Here is a 15040-nt window from a genome sequence, read left to right on the forward strand (position 1 = left end):
TCTCAGGGCATGTCCAGTTCTAGCTCATGGCAAACTGAAGAGTAAATCTACCACACATGCACCTGCTGAGTACTAAGTGCACATGAGTAGTCTGCTGTCAGGCACTAAAAGTTCACTAGGGCGCTTTAATCTACTCATATGAACATAAGAACTGCCATACTGGGTCAGACCAAAGGTCTATCTAGCCCAGTATCCTGACTTCCGACAGTGGCTATGTGTTTCAGACAGAATGAACAGAACAGGGCAAATATCAAGTGATCCATCCCCAATCACCCATTCCCAGCTTCTGGCAAACAGTGGCTAGGGACACTTCAGATTATGGTTTTGCATCCCTGCCCATCCTGGCTGCTTCCTGCAGCTCCCATTGGCCGTGAACAGCGAACCGTGGCCACTGGAAGCTGCAGGGGGCTGTGCCTGCAGACTGTCAACATCAGCAAAATGTCTCGTGGCTCACAATCATATTACCCTGATTGGCTGCATGCAGCCCACGGGCCGCAGGTTGCCCACCACTGATCTAGATCATACTTAGTCCTGCCTCCATTCAGGGCACTGGACTAGATGACCTATTGAGGTCCCTTCCAGTACTACATTTCTATGATTCTATGATAACCTCTCCTTTAAAAGGAAAATGGAAAAGGACAGGGGGGATAGAAAAGGTAAAGAAAAGAAGAGAAGAAAAAAAGGAAAGAAAGAAAATAATGGAAAAGATAGAAAAGGGGGAAAAAGAGAAATGAAAAAAGAAAAGAAGAGAAAAAAGAAGAGGGAAAAAAAGGTAAGAAGGTAGAGAGAAAATAAAAGAATTGTCACAGTTCTCTGAGTGATCCAGTTGTCAGGCCGTGATCGTTCACCACCGTGGGGTGGAGTCCTGTGATTCTCCCACTCCAGAGCACGTCCCTGGGTGACAGAATCATGGGTATCAACCAGGATTGCTCAGGCAATCCGACTGGACTCATTACCAGTACATGATCCCTCGGGGATCTGTGTCCAGTGGTGAATACAGTGATCCAAAACAGCCTTCTTAAAACAAAGTATTGTTTGACTTGAAGAGTAGGAGCACAACATAGGAGAGGATTAAAACAACAAAAGGCCTACACACATTTATCTTATCTAAAGCCAGATCCCCTAGGCAGGCTAAGCTTCCTTGAGGTCTGGAGGGCAGTTTCTCCCTCTAAACCTTCTCACCAAACCAGCCTCTCTTCTATTCAGAGACTGTGTCTCTTTAAATCCCCTCAGACTTTTGATCTTCCTTCCTTTGTAAGGGAGGGATTCAGTCCTGGGACAGCTGGCCTGGAAGGCCTACCAGGGGCGGGCAGAGGTAGCATATCACAGTTAATTGTCCTTGATGTTTGCTGAGGAGCTCTTACCTCGGTTGTTGTGCTTCTTCCTGGATAGTTCCTGGCATCAAGCTCTTGAATTAGCCATATATGTGCATACAAACAACATCTTTACAATATACAAATGTACAGAATTCATAGATTGCTACAGGCAGCTCCAAATCTACCACAAGAACATTTAAAAAACAATATTTTTACAGGTTTCAAATAAATATTTTTCTATCACTCTTCTCAGGGCTTCTTTTACCTCCTTATTCCTCAAGCTGTAGATCAAAGGGTTCAGCATTGGGGACACCACTGTGTAGAACAGGGAAAGCAGTTTGTCAATGTGGAGTGAGTAGCTGGTTTTGGGCTTCAGATATGTCATGATAACGGACCCGTAGAACAAGGTCACCACAATGAGGTGGGAGGAGCAGGTGGAGAAGGTTTTGCTCCTGCCTGTGTCTGACGGTATCTTGAGGATAGCATAGAGGATACGGACATAGGACACAAGGATGAGTAGGAAGGGGACCATAATGAAGAGGACACAGATGGTGTAAATAGAAATTCCATTCCTGTAGGTGTCTGTGCAAGCCAGCTTCAGCAGTGGAGGCAGGTCGCAGAAGAAATGGTTGAGACTATTGGGCCCACAAAAGGGCAGAATGAATATGAAAGTTGTCTGCCCTAATGCCACCAGCAGACCAATGAGCCAGGACACAGATGAGAGCTGGAGACACACACTTCTGCTCATCATGGCCCTGTAGCACAGAGGGTGGCATATGGCCACGTAACGGTCATACGCCATAGCAGCCAGCAGGCAGCACTCTGTGATCCCCAAGAAGGTGAAGAAATACATCTGTGTAGCACAGTCCAGGAAGGAAATACTTTTTGTCTTTGGAAAGGAAGTTCACAAGCATCTTGGGAATGGTGGATGAGGTGTAGCCAATTTCCAGAAAGGACAAGTTCCGGAGGAAGAAATACAAGGGGAAGTGAAGGGCAGGGTCCACCACTGTGATCGTGATGATGACAACGCTGCCCACCAAGGTGATGAGGTACAACACCAGCACCAAGATGAAAAGGGAGACCTGCACCTCCAAGAATTCAGAGAAAGACACGAAGAGGAACTGTGTCACAACTGAGTGGGTCCCATTAGCCATGTCCCCCCGTTGTTTTCCATCTGCAGAGATAATAATATCATTCATTCACTGGTTAAGCTGGAAGGATCCACCAGTATATACATATATAGCCCATGACAAATCTTTTCAATAGTGGCCACTGATCCTGGGTTCCCCCCATTTTTGGATGCCTAACATAAGACCCCTGTTGGCTGATGTTTAGTGGGACTAAAACGCACAGCTCCTATTGACTGGGCTTAGAAAATCAGTCTGAAGGGACTAGCTATACAAAGGGACTTAGACACCTAATTGTCACTTTAGGTGCCTAAATCCCAGAATTAGACCCCAGTGGGATTCACAACCGCCCTACTCAGATGCTCCTGAACCCTATAGGCCTCTGAACTCATTCGGCACCTAAGTTTTTGCCGTAAGATCTCCCTAGGCTCCTCTGTTTCTTCCTCTGAGCATGCCCACTGCTGCCCATTCCAGGTATCTGGACACCTAAGCCCCAGAGCGATGTGTGAACCAGGGGCAGCCAGGCATTCCTCCACCTAGTTCACCTGCAAGGCCTGATCTGTCAGTATGCTCAGAGCTCACCTAACTCCATAAGAAACAGCTGGGAACGGATAGTGGGGTGGGGCGAAAGACCTCCCTCCCAGCTTTCAGCCCAGTGGTTAGGGTGCTCATCTGGAATGTAGCAGACCTTTGGTTATTTAAATTATTTATTAATTATTTAGCCACAGTGGAACGGCTTCAAGAGGAGAGACTGAAGGAGCCCCATGTCAGGATAGCTCATAGCCCAGGGTTTGGGACACTAACCTGAAAGGGAGCAGATCTTTTTGCAAGGGGGTTAAGGGGGAACTTGAGCCAGGGTCCCCTGCATTCCTGGTGAGTGCCCTAAATACTGGCCTCAAAGTTATGAGCAAGGCCTTCCTCCTGCAGAAATGGTGCAGGCACCTGACTCCAATAGCGAGTTCACAGCTGAGGCTCCCAGGCAGAGAAAGGTGCCTCCCTGCAGCCTGGATCTAGGTGTCAAACTCTGTGAGGTGGCGAAGATTAGTAACCTGCCCAGGTTGTGCCATGTTTGTCTTTCTTCCACAGGACAGAACGACTTTGTCTGTACAAAGTGCAAGCTGGTCTCCATATTGGAAGAGAAGGTTCGAGGTCTGGAGAAACGAGTATCGACTCTGCGTTGCATAAGGAAAAATGAAGATTTCCTGGACAGACGTCAGGAGATGCTTCTATGGCCACAATGTTCTGAAGATTCAGAGCAGGCGCAGCAGGGACAGGATGGTGAAGAAGTTTGGCAGCATGTGACCTCCAGAAGGAGAAAGAGGAGCGTCCATGGACCAGCAATGGAGATACAGGAGAGCATTTCCATGTTCTCTCTACAGGTACTAATGCGGAGAGTGGACTAGATGATCCATCTGAAGGAAGGGAGCAGAAGGAGACTCCACTGATTGGAAGGCAAAAGATGCACTGTCCTAGGGATGGGGTTTCCATGGCCACCACTCCCAAGAGGAGGAGGAGGGTGGTGGTGGTCGGGGACTCCCTCCTCAGGGGGACTGAGTCAATTATCTGCCACCCCGACCGGGAAAACCGAGAGGTCTGCTGCTTGCCAGGAGCTAGGATACACGATGTGACAGAGAGACTGCTGAGACTCATCAAGCCCTCGGATTGCTACCCCTTCCTGCTTCTCCACATGGGCACCAATGATACTCCCAAGAATGACCTTGAGTGGATCACTGCAGACTACGTGGCTCTGGGAAGAAGGATAAAGGAGTTTGAGGCACAAGTGGTGTTCTCGTCCATCCTCCCTGTGCAAGGAAAAGGCCTGGGTAGAGACTGTCGAATCGTGGAAGTCAACGAATGGCTATGCAGTTGGTGTCAGAAAGAAGGCTTTGGATTCTTCGACCATGGGATGGTGTTCCAAGAAGGAGGAGTGCTAGGCAGAGACGGGCTCCACCTAATGAAGAGAGGGAAGAGCATCTTCGCCAGCAGGCTGGCTAACCTAGTGAGGAGGGCTTTAAACTAGGTTCACCGGGGGAAGGAGACCAAAGCCCTGAGGTAAGTGGGGAAATGGGATCCTGGGAGGAAGCACAAGCAGGAGAGCGCAAGAGGGGAGGACTCCTGTCTCATACTGAGAAAGAGGGACAATCGATGAGTTATCTTAAGTGCCTATAAACAAATGCAAGAAGCCTGGGAAACAAGCAGGGAGAATTGGAAGTCCTGGCACAGTCAGGGAACTTTGATGCGATTGGAATAACAGAGACTTGGTGGGATAACTCACATGACTGGAGTACTGTCATGGACGGATATAAACTGTTCAGGGAGGACAGGCAAGGCAGAAAAGGTGAGGGAGTTGCATTATATGTAAGAGAGGAGTATGACTGCTCAGAGCTCCGGTATGAAACTACAGAAAAACCTGAGAGTCTCTGGATAAAGTTGAAAGGTGTGAGCAACAAGGGTGATGTCGTGGTCGGAGTCTGCTATAGACCACCAGACCAGGGGGATGAGGTGGATGAGGCTTTCTTCTGGCAACTAGCAGAAGTTGCTAGATCGCAGGCCCTGGTTCTCATGGGAGACTTTAATAACCCTGATATCTGCTGGCAGAACAATACAGCAGTGCACAGACAATCCAGGAAGTTTTTGGAAAGTGTAGGAGATAATTTCCTGGTGCAAGTGCTGGAGGAACCAACTAGGGGCAGAGCTTTTCTTGACCTGCTGCTCACAAACAGGGAAGAATTAGTAGGGGAAGCAAATGTGGATGGGAACCTGGGAGGCAGTGACCATGAGATGGTCGAGTTCAGGATCCTGACACAAGGAAGAAAGGAGAGCAGCAGAATACGGACCCTGGACTTCAGAAAAGCAGACTTTGACTCCCTCAGGGAACAGATGGGCAGGATCCCCTGGGAGAATAACATGAAGGGCAAAGGGGTCCAGGAGAGCTGGCTGTATTTTAAAGAATCCTTATTGCGGTTGCAGGAAAAAAACATCCCGATGTGTAGAAAGAATAGTAAATATGGCAGGCGACCAGCTTGGCTAAACAGTGAAATCCTTGCTGATCTTAAATGCAAAAAAGAAGCTTACAAGAAGTGGAAGATTGGACAAATGACCAGGGAGGAGTATAAAAATATTGCTCAGGCATGCAGGAGTGAAATCAGGAAGGCCAAATCACACTTGGAGTTGCAGCTAGCAAGAGATGTTAAGAGTAACAAGAAGGGTTTCTTCAGGTATGTTAGCAACAAGAAGAAAGTCAAGGAAAGTGTGGGCCCCTTACTGAATGAGGGAGGCAACCTAGTGACCGAGGATGTGGAAAAAGCTAATGTACTCAATGACTTTTTTGCCTCTGTCTTCACGCACAAGGTCAGCTCCCAGACTGCTGCACTGGGCAGCACAGTCTGGGGAGAAGGTGACCAGCCCTCTGCGGAGAAAGAAGTGGTTCGGGACTATTTAGAAAAACTGGACATGCACAAGTCCATGGGGCCGGATGCGCTGCATTCGAGGGTGCTAAAGGAGTTGGCGGATGAGATTGCAGAGCCATTCGCCACTATTTTTGAAAAGTAATGGCGATCGGGGGAGTTCCCAGATGACTGGAAAACGGCTAATATAGTGCCCATCTTTAAAAAAGGGAAGAAGGAGGATCCAGGGAACTACAGGCCAGTCAGCCTCACCTCAGTCCCTGGAAAAATCATGGAGCAGGTCCTCAAGGAATCAATTATGAAACACTTAGAGGAGAGGAAAGTGATCAGGAACAGTCAGCATGGATTCACCAAGGGGAAGTCGTGCCTGACTAACCTAATTGCCTTCTATGATGAGATAACTGGCTCTGTGGATGAGAGGAAAGCAGTGGATGTGTTATTCCTTGACTTTAGCAAAGCTTTTGATATGGTCTCCCACAGTATTCTTGCTGGCAAGTTAAAGAAGTATGGGCTGGATGAATGGACTGTAAGGTGGATAGAAAGCTGGCTAGATCGTCGGGCTCAACGGGTAGTGAACAATGGCTCCATGTCTAGTTGGCAGCCGGTTTCAAGCGGAGTGCCCCAAGGGACAGTCCTGGGGCCGGTATTGTTTAATATCTTTATTAATGATCTGGAGGATGGTGTGGACTGCACTCTCAGCAAGTTTGCAGATGACACTAAACTGGGAGGCGTGATACATACGTTGGAGGGTAGGGATCGGATACAGAGGGACCTAGACAAATTAGAGGATTGGGCCAAAAAAAACCTGATGAGGTTCAACAAGGACAAGTGCAGAGTCCTGCACTTAGGACGGAAGAATCCCATGCACTGCTACAGACTAGGGACCGAATGGCTAGGTAGCTGTTCTGCAGAAAAGGACCTAGGGGTCACAGTGGACGAGAAGCTGGATATGAGTCAACAGTGTGCTCTTGTTGCCAAGAAGGCTAACGGCCTTTTGGGCTGTATAAGTAGGGGCATTGCCAGCAGATCGAGGAACGTGATCGTTCCCCTTTATTCGACATTGGTGAGGCCTCATCTGGAGTACTGTGTCCAGTTTTGGGCCGCACACTACAAGAAGGATGTGGAAAAATTGGAAAGAGTCCAGCGGAGAGCAACAAAAATGATTAGGGTGCTGGAGCACATGACTTATGAGGAGAGGCTGAGGGAACTGGGATTGTTTAGTCTCCAGAAGAGAAGAATGAGGGGGGATTTGATAGCTGATTTCAACTACCTGAAGGGGGGTTCAAAAGAGGATGGAGCTTGGCTGTTCTCAGTGGTGGCAAATGACAGAACAAGGAGCAATGGTCTCAAGTTGCAGTGAGGGAGGTCTAGGTTGGATATTAGGAAACACTATTTCACTAGGAGGGTGGTGAAGCACTGGAATGCGTTACCTAGGGAGGTGGTGGAGTCTCCTTCCTTGGAGTTTTTTTAGGCCCGGCTTGACTGAGCCCTGGCTGGGATGATTTAGTTGGGAATTGGTCCTGCTTTGAGCAGGGAGTTGGACTAGATGACCTCCTGAGGTCCCTTCCAACCCTGATATTCTATGATTCTATGATCTCCTTGGCATCTCCCATTGGCTAGCTTAGGCAGAGAGCTGCATAGCATGCTGGGTTCTATGGGTCCCATTCCTAGGCGCCTGTCTCTCTCCATTCATTGCGTAAGAAGCCTGGGCTTTGTGAATCCCAGCGATTTCCTATGTCCCTAATTCCCTTTGTGCACCTAGCCCCAAGTGTCACAAACTAGGCACCCAAAACTGGAGGCACTTAATAGCAGCAGCTAGTTGTGAGCGTATCAGCCTGGATCTCCCTGTTCTGTAAAATGAGGGCAGTGCTCCTCTGTCTAGTAGAGGTACAAGCAGGTAACATGTGGATTTTATTTCTTGTTGCCTGGGTGAGAATGATAAAGCTTGATGTCCCTGGGTTCCTCTGCAGCCAGACCACATTGGGGTCTGATCCTGAAAACCTACAAGTAGTCCTGGCTCACTGATTATTCTGAATAATTGAAAGGTGTCTGCCTGCTGTACAGTTTTGGGTTTCATTCTACAGGAGATTTCATGCAGGGAGACACATACTTATTGAGTGCACAAAAACACTGCCAACATATGCCCACATCTCTCTCTCTCTCTCTCTCTCTCTCTCTCTCTCTCACACACACACACACACACACACACACACACACACACACACACACACACACACACACACACACACACACACACATTCCTATTCAAACCTGTGGTCTCACAAACCATTTGTTCAAAGATGGCTGAAATGCTAATCAACTTTTCAGCCAGATTCTTCCTTCAGTTAACAGCTCCAGTGCAGCAGCAGGGTGAAATAATACTCCTTTTTGGCAATTTAATATGCCTGACTTCCCTCTCTGTCCGGCTTTACACCGCCATCCACTGTAACTCAATTATCTTCACTAAAGTTACTATTTTTCATTTGATGAAGTGAGAGGAGAATCAGTGCCATGAAAATTCAAGTTATCCACCCATCCATCCATCCATCTATCCATCCTTCCATCCCCAAACACACCCCTCTATACATCCCACCATACCCATACATACCCATCCATCCATCCAGAGGCAGCAGGAAATATATGGATCCAGGTCACTGTGAGAGCCAAGAGCAAGCTATGAAGGGGGCATTTAGTTATTTGCACTTGTGCAAAGCTCCCAAGACTTCTCCATGCCCACACACTGCAAGCAGCATTTTACAACCACTTGACACAGAGGTAAATGATTACACAAATTGGACAGCCGTGCAGACTCAAGCCTTGACTTCTAATAGACACTGCAGCAATGAGCACGGCATAAGAATCCATCGAGAATTTTATATAGATTAGAATATGTTACTTAATGCAAAATAAACGGGGGGGCTGGGACAAATTAAAAATCTAAATGAAAAAAATAACCAGTTGTCATAAAATGTTTATGACACCAGAAATGGTTGGTAACCCTGGGTGGAAGGAGCAAAATCAGTGCTAAGCAGAAGCAGTAGGGGAAATAGCACTGACCTGAAACTCCAGGATGTTTGCAGCTTGAAGTAATGACCTCTTATTTCCCAGGGCTTGTTGACTAGGATTCATGTCCCACAGCTCAGATTATCTCTGTGTTTTCTCCACAACTTGGATTCTCTTGCTAAAGAGCCTCACATCCCAGGAGCTGGGACTGGATGGCAGGGGATGGATCACTCAATAATTGCCCTGTTCTGTGCATTCCCTCTGGGGCACCTGGCATTGGCCCCTGCAGAAGACAGGATACTGGGCTAGACGGACCATTGGTCTGATGCCATATGGGTGTTCTTAGTATGAGCACAAGTCACAGTCTCATGTGCTTATAAAGTAGAGATGCTTGCTCATATTGGTACCTTTTCAGGAGAAGGCTGTGTCTCCCCCGACAGCACTTGTGAAAGAGATTTAAATGACTGAGTCTGGGGAGTTATTTCTGTGTCTTCTCTGTTGATGGCACAAACAACAGCCCTGATGCAGACAACTTTCTAAGTCACATGAGATCTCCCTGATGACATTAGATCACTGGTGATGGTCAAAAAAAATTTGTGAAATCTTTTTCTGAAGGAAATTTAGGATTTTAACTAAAGGACAATTTCACACAAATTGTTGGCTTTCCTCAAAAGGTTTTGATTTTTTTTTTACTGGAAAATCTAAAAAAAAAAAGTCCAAAAATTAGATTTTGGACCAATGGATAGTGGGTTAAGTAAGTTTTCAGCTAAAGATATTTGGCTTTTCAACCTTTTTTTTTTCTAGTTTTCAGCAGAAAACAATATTTTTTGTGGATGATAAATTGAAATTTCAATCAAAACGTTCTATGGGGACAAAAGAATTCCTGATAGTTTTACTGCTGACATTATAATGTATTATTTGCATTGTGCAGTAAGCTAAGATCCCCAGTCATGGCCCAGAACCTCCCTGTGCTAGGTGCTGTACAAACACAGGATGAGCTGATTGCTCTCAATTGCTGAAATGTAACTCTGAGCCCTGTTATGTCCCAGTGCAGGCTAGCTGGCCTCACTCCAGCAGTCCTTATTCACGCCAGCACCTCTAACCACCAGGTGACAGACTCATTCTCTTAGTGGTTGCTCTGTTTCTGTCTCTCTCTCTCTCTCTCTCTCTCTCTCTCTCTCTGGCCCATGGGCTCTTCATTTATTTATCCACAGTGGAATAGCTTCAACAGGAGAGAATTCATTGAATGCTGGATCACAGCCAAAGTGAAAGGAGAGCTGTGGCCACTGGCTTCAGTGCAGTTAACTCCTGAGTTTTTTATGCCCAGTGAAGAGTCTCACACCTGCTCCATTTTACTGTTTGATATTTTCTCCTGCTCACACTCACCTGCTGCTTTACCTCGATGAACGCAGGCAGGGCTCGTCCAGCGGGGAAGGGATCTGGGGCCACCCTGGAGATCATTCCGCTCGCAGGGTGCCTCTGAAAGCTCTGTGTTTGCAACCCCACCTCCAGTTGGATTGAGCCCACAAGTGTCAGATCTATGAGCACATGCCATACTGCCGGTGCTGAAGAACCAGTTCCCACAGCTGAAAATCTGCAGAAGACTTGTCGTTTATACGTGATCTAGTCACTAGAGGGGGACAAACAGCATGACAGGGCTACCATGGGTTATGCAATGCCCAGGACTGCAAGAGCTCGTCTCAAGCCGCAGAGATCAATGTCAGTTCAATTCCCCATAGGGGCCAGCACTTTGTCACTCCGCTTGCTCCTTCTCAGCCAGATGGATGAAGAGGGTCAAACTTGAGAATTTTCAACATGTGGCTCTTCACACCATGAATATTTGAGTCTGCATGTTCATATTGGTACCCTGCAGCCAGGGGAAATTGGAAAATTTGGGAAAACATTGGAAATGTTGGAAAAAAATTGTGGACATGATTATGTTCCCCATTATATCTGTATGAAACTGGAGTGATTCCAGTAACTAGAATGGATTGGAACAAAAACCTAATCATTACTCCTCTTATTTTCTTTCATTTTTATCTATGTTTTTTAAATCAGAATTTACCAGTGGAAAACATGATCAAAATGTTCCATTTATCCAAAATATTGTTTTCTGTTAAAAAAAGGTGCTAACTATTTCAACAACATTTTCAATAATGTTTTCACAAAACATACACTTAGAACTTAGAGATGAAAAATGATTCTTCCCCCACAAAACTGGGTTATCATTTTTATAACCCCTCTATGCATCAAAGGCACTATAGCATGATAAGAGCTAGGGGAGATGGCTTTTAGGTTCTTGTGCTTTTGCAGGCTATTTCTAGTATGGAGGCACTGTGTGCAAATGCTGTGATGCTATAGGCTTTATTGATTGAACATTAATTGCGCGGCAGGAGACAAAGGCATCTGGCATCACACAGAGCAGAGACTGATTGAGCAATAATTCACAACAGCAAGCAAAGAATGATTTATACCAAGAGAGAATTTTTCTTTGACTAATGCACAGAATCAGAATTGCTGAACTAATGTGCAGTCAAGTTACAGGGTTAACTCGCAGGCTAGATACTCATGCTTTCATAGCAGAAGCTGAGATTCCTCTCCCCACAGTGATCCCAAATAATGACATTTTCCAGCCAGGTGACAATTCTGTCATTTTCAGAATCTACTGGGTGGCTTTAACGTATGCAGGGCATAGATGAAAAAGTCTTCTTAAGAGCTTGCCTTCTTGCTGCAGTGAGCCACAATGTGTTTGATCTCCTGCAGAATCTTGTCTTTGTTGTTCAACACATTCAGCCTGGCTGACTGGAGGAGTTTGTGGATGTCTCCCTCATTGTAGAGAAAGCGAACGGGGGTGAATTTAATTCCCCATTCCTTCACATAGCCTGAAAGCAAAGAGAGAGAAGATGTGAATGCGTTTTTAGGATGAGGATATTAATGTTACTAATGTAGTGTCAATAACAAATACTACTATTATTAGGACTGAAAACACAGGTAGATGTCTTTATGGATATTTTGAAGATTCACGTTTAAATTAGTTAAAATTAAAACAATGGATGGGATATAGGGCCAGATTTTCAGAGGTATTTAGGTGTGGAAAGTTGGCGACTAATGAGGTTTTTGAAATCACCTGGGTAGGTTAGGTATCTAATTAACGTAGGCACTTTGTAAATCCCACTAGGTGCTTATCTGCATCTGTAGGCACTGTCGGAGAAAAACTGAGTTCTCACTATTTTGTTTAGGTACAGCAAGTCAGAAGCTTTATTAACTCTCACATGTGCAGAGGAGAGAGCAAAGCAGGTCTCTCTCTGGTAACTAATTACAGCAAGCATTTATACCTTTCATTACAGAAATAATGAGGGACAGCTGCATTTTGTTTATACATAGGCCATCTTGATATCTCATTTCCTCACTTGTTTTGACTCTTGCCTACATACAATTAGTTTCTATACCTTATCTACACAAGGTCTTCTACACCTTATCTATACTGAGGTCACAATGACTTCTTACACAGCTCTTTCTCACCCGCCTCACACAATCCTCGCTTCTACAAATCTCGCGTTATCAGGGTTATCAGGGTCACAGCTAGCTTGACTCTTGTTAACAAAGACTGTCTCTTGCTAACGAAGCCTGACTCTTGCTAACAACCATCATGCATTGCAGTTCCCTTCTGTCAGTTCTTTTCTCTGCTTCCACAACCCCCCCTTTTGTACTTCTAGTACAACAAACATTCTCAAATCTCTATTTGCATCAAGTCCTGGACTTCAGATTCTAAATCAGATGCTTCAACCTTAGGGGTTTTGATTGGATGCAATGATAATGCATGATTAGCATGAACATGAAAGGTATTACTATTATTACGTCTTTTACAACAACAATAACATAATCCTAAGCTAACTAATAGCAATATAAGCAATAACATTCCCATAGCAATACTATAATGGGGTTGTTGTACAGCCTTTGTCATAAAGCACAATACATCATATTTAGTACATAAGGTAGATACTCTATAAGCAGTGTGAAAGGCATACTTTTCTACTTGATATACATTTTGAAACATGTGAATTTGCCCTTGTACCTCAGAGATTTTCTGAATCTCAGGTAACAATGAAAGCAAATTTTGAAATCTATCAGATAGTAAACTAGTCCAATTAAAGGGTATCTGGAACCTAAGGGCTACTTGAAAAACTCTATCTGCAGGCCAGTAAATGATATGATTGCCTGCAGTGGTAGTGAGATTAAAATGTATGTCTTGTGATATGGTGTCATTAACATACACACAGCTATCATTAGCTTGGAAGAGTAAGTGTCCTGTCAGGGTAGTTCCTTGTCCCCTACCCTCCCAGCAAACGTAGTCATAGACAGTGACAACTTCTCCTGGCTTCAGTTTACGTGTACACTGAAGCTGTGGGGGTTCTAATGGCCAGAATGTCCATAGGTTACCTAACCCCATCCAAATGTCAGGTGTAATCCTAGGAGCACTAACTAAAAATTGATTGGGCATACCAGGTGGTCTGATTTCCCAGATATCTCGATGAATTACCCAATCCCATATGCATCCTCCCCATGGACCCGGCAGGATACGGTATGTGGGAGCCCACACCCCCTGTACCGGTCCATATGCTTGGAAGGAGCACTGAGAATGTCCACACTTCCACCCAGAAAGTTTCCAAGTATGTCTCCATGGCCACAGGTCAGATGGCACTCCTGACGTGTCTGTAAGGGCAGTGGGCCAAGCCTGGTGCTCTAGATCATTCCGAATGGCCATTAGCTGGTCATTCAAGAAATCCTGAATCTCTGAGCATGCTAGATCCCACTGCAATGCCTTCCCAGCCTCAGTGATATTCAGTACCATCTCTGTCAGTAACTTCTGGGTCATAGAACTAAGGGAGGAGATAACATGTAACTCACCAACTCCAGCTTGTACCTGGGTTAGTTGTGCTCCAGAAACAAGGCCTATGGCCTTCTCTATTTGGCCCAATTTCTCATCACGTTCCTGATTCTTAAAAATATTCCAAACTGCTGCTGCACTATTGGCCCCATCCCACAGGGATACGGTCAAGTCTCTTCTCTTTCTAGAAGAAATAACCCCCAAGCTCTCTGTTGTGCTAATCTAATGGCAGCCCCTTGTGAACAGTTCGGGTATGTAGAGGTAATCTGGAAACTGGATAAGGGCAATGAAAATTTAACAGTTCCCAGTGTGGTGTTAATCACAGTCCATCGATATCCTACTACATCTCTGTTTGGTGTAGTACTATACCACATCTGTTGGTCAAATACCTTTATGTATTTCCGGGAGGCATTAACATTAATGGTATAAGATGGAGTGTATTGCAGTAAGGTACAAGTCACATTATCAGTCACTGGAATCATTTCTATGCAGGTAAAATTTCCAGTGGCAGAACAAACTCTTTGAGTGCTTGTTCGATTGTTCACTAATTGGGTGATCAAATAACAATAAGGGCCTCTTTCATTTAACACAGTACAAATTCCAGGAACAATCATCATATCTATTTCACTATAGAACCCATCAATTACAGTTATTAATTCTTGGGGTTCACTAGTAGTGATATCATGTACTTTTATCTCTACAGATCCATTTGTTTTCCATTCAATTGTTTGCTCATATACATTATCTTGAACTTTAAAGAATAATTTCTCTGAGCAAAATTTCAGTAAATCACTGAGATGTGAAAGTCTTGGCCAATGAGTTTCATTGGAATGTGTAGTACTGTTTGTATCTGGATAAGTTACAGTGGTGGTGGCAAGGGTCAAGGGACTAGTGGTAGGTGTAGTCTTTGTGGTGGCAAGGCATTTTTGATATTTATCATCTGAAAGCCAATTAGGGAGGGCAGTGCATCCTGAAGGTACCTGTCCATAAGCACAAAGCCCTGATCCTGGAAAGAATCCACCCCACCACTGGACCCCACATTCCCAGGAACGTTCCCCACAGTTCCCTCCTTGCCAATAAACAATGCTTCGTTTCTTCCACCAGGGCCAGTTCTTAATGTCTTTTGTAGTTAGAAAGTTCTGGACTTTGGTGGTTTCAGCAGAGCGAGTGTTTCTTCTTTTTTTCTTTAAAAGCAGTTGTGATTCACCATAATACAGGGGAGAGGTTACTAGCACTTCACCCTGTATTGGTGTGATTCCTGTAAAAGAATTCAAAGGCACAGTAGATCTGTCAGTGGAC

At 45.2% G+C, this 15040-nt stretch overlaps 1 pseudogene; it reads right to left on the reverse strand.

The window, feature by feature from the left end:
* Window positions 1-1545: 1545 nt before the first annotated feature.
* Window positions 1546-2470, reverse strand: LOC128847160 (olfactory receptor 10A4-like; annotated as a pseudogene).
* Window positions 2471-15040: the final 12570 nt, after the last annotated feature.

This window comes from Malaclemys terrapin, chromosome 12, assembly GCF_027887155.1.
Source record: "Malaclemys terrapin pileata isolate rMalTer1 chromosome 12, rMalTer1.hap1, whole genome shotgun sequence".
Taxonomy (NCBI): Eukaryota; Metazoa; Chordata; order Testudines; family Emydidae; genus Malaclemys; species Malaclemys terrapin.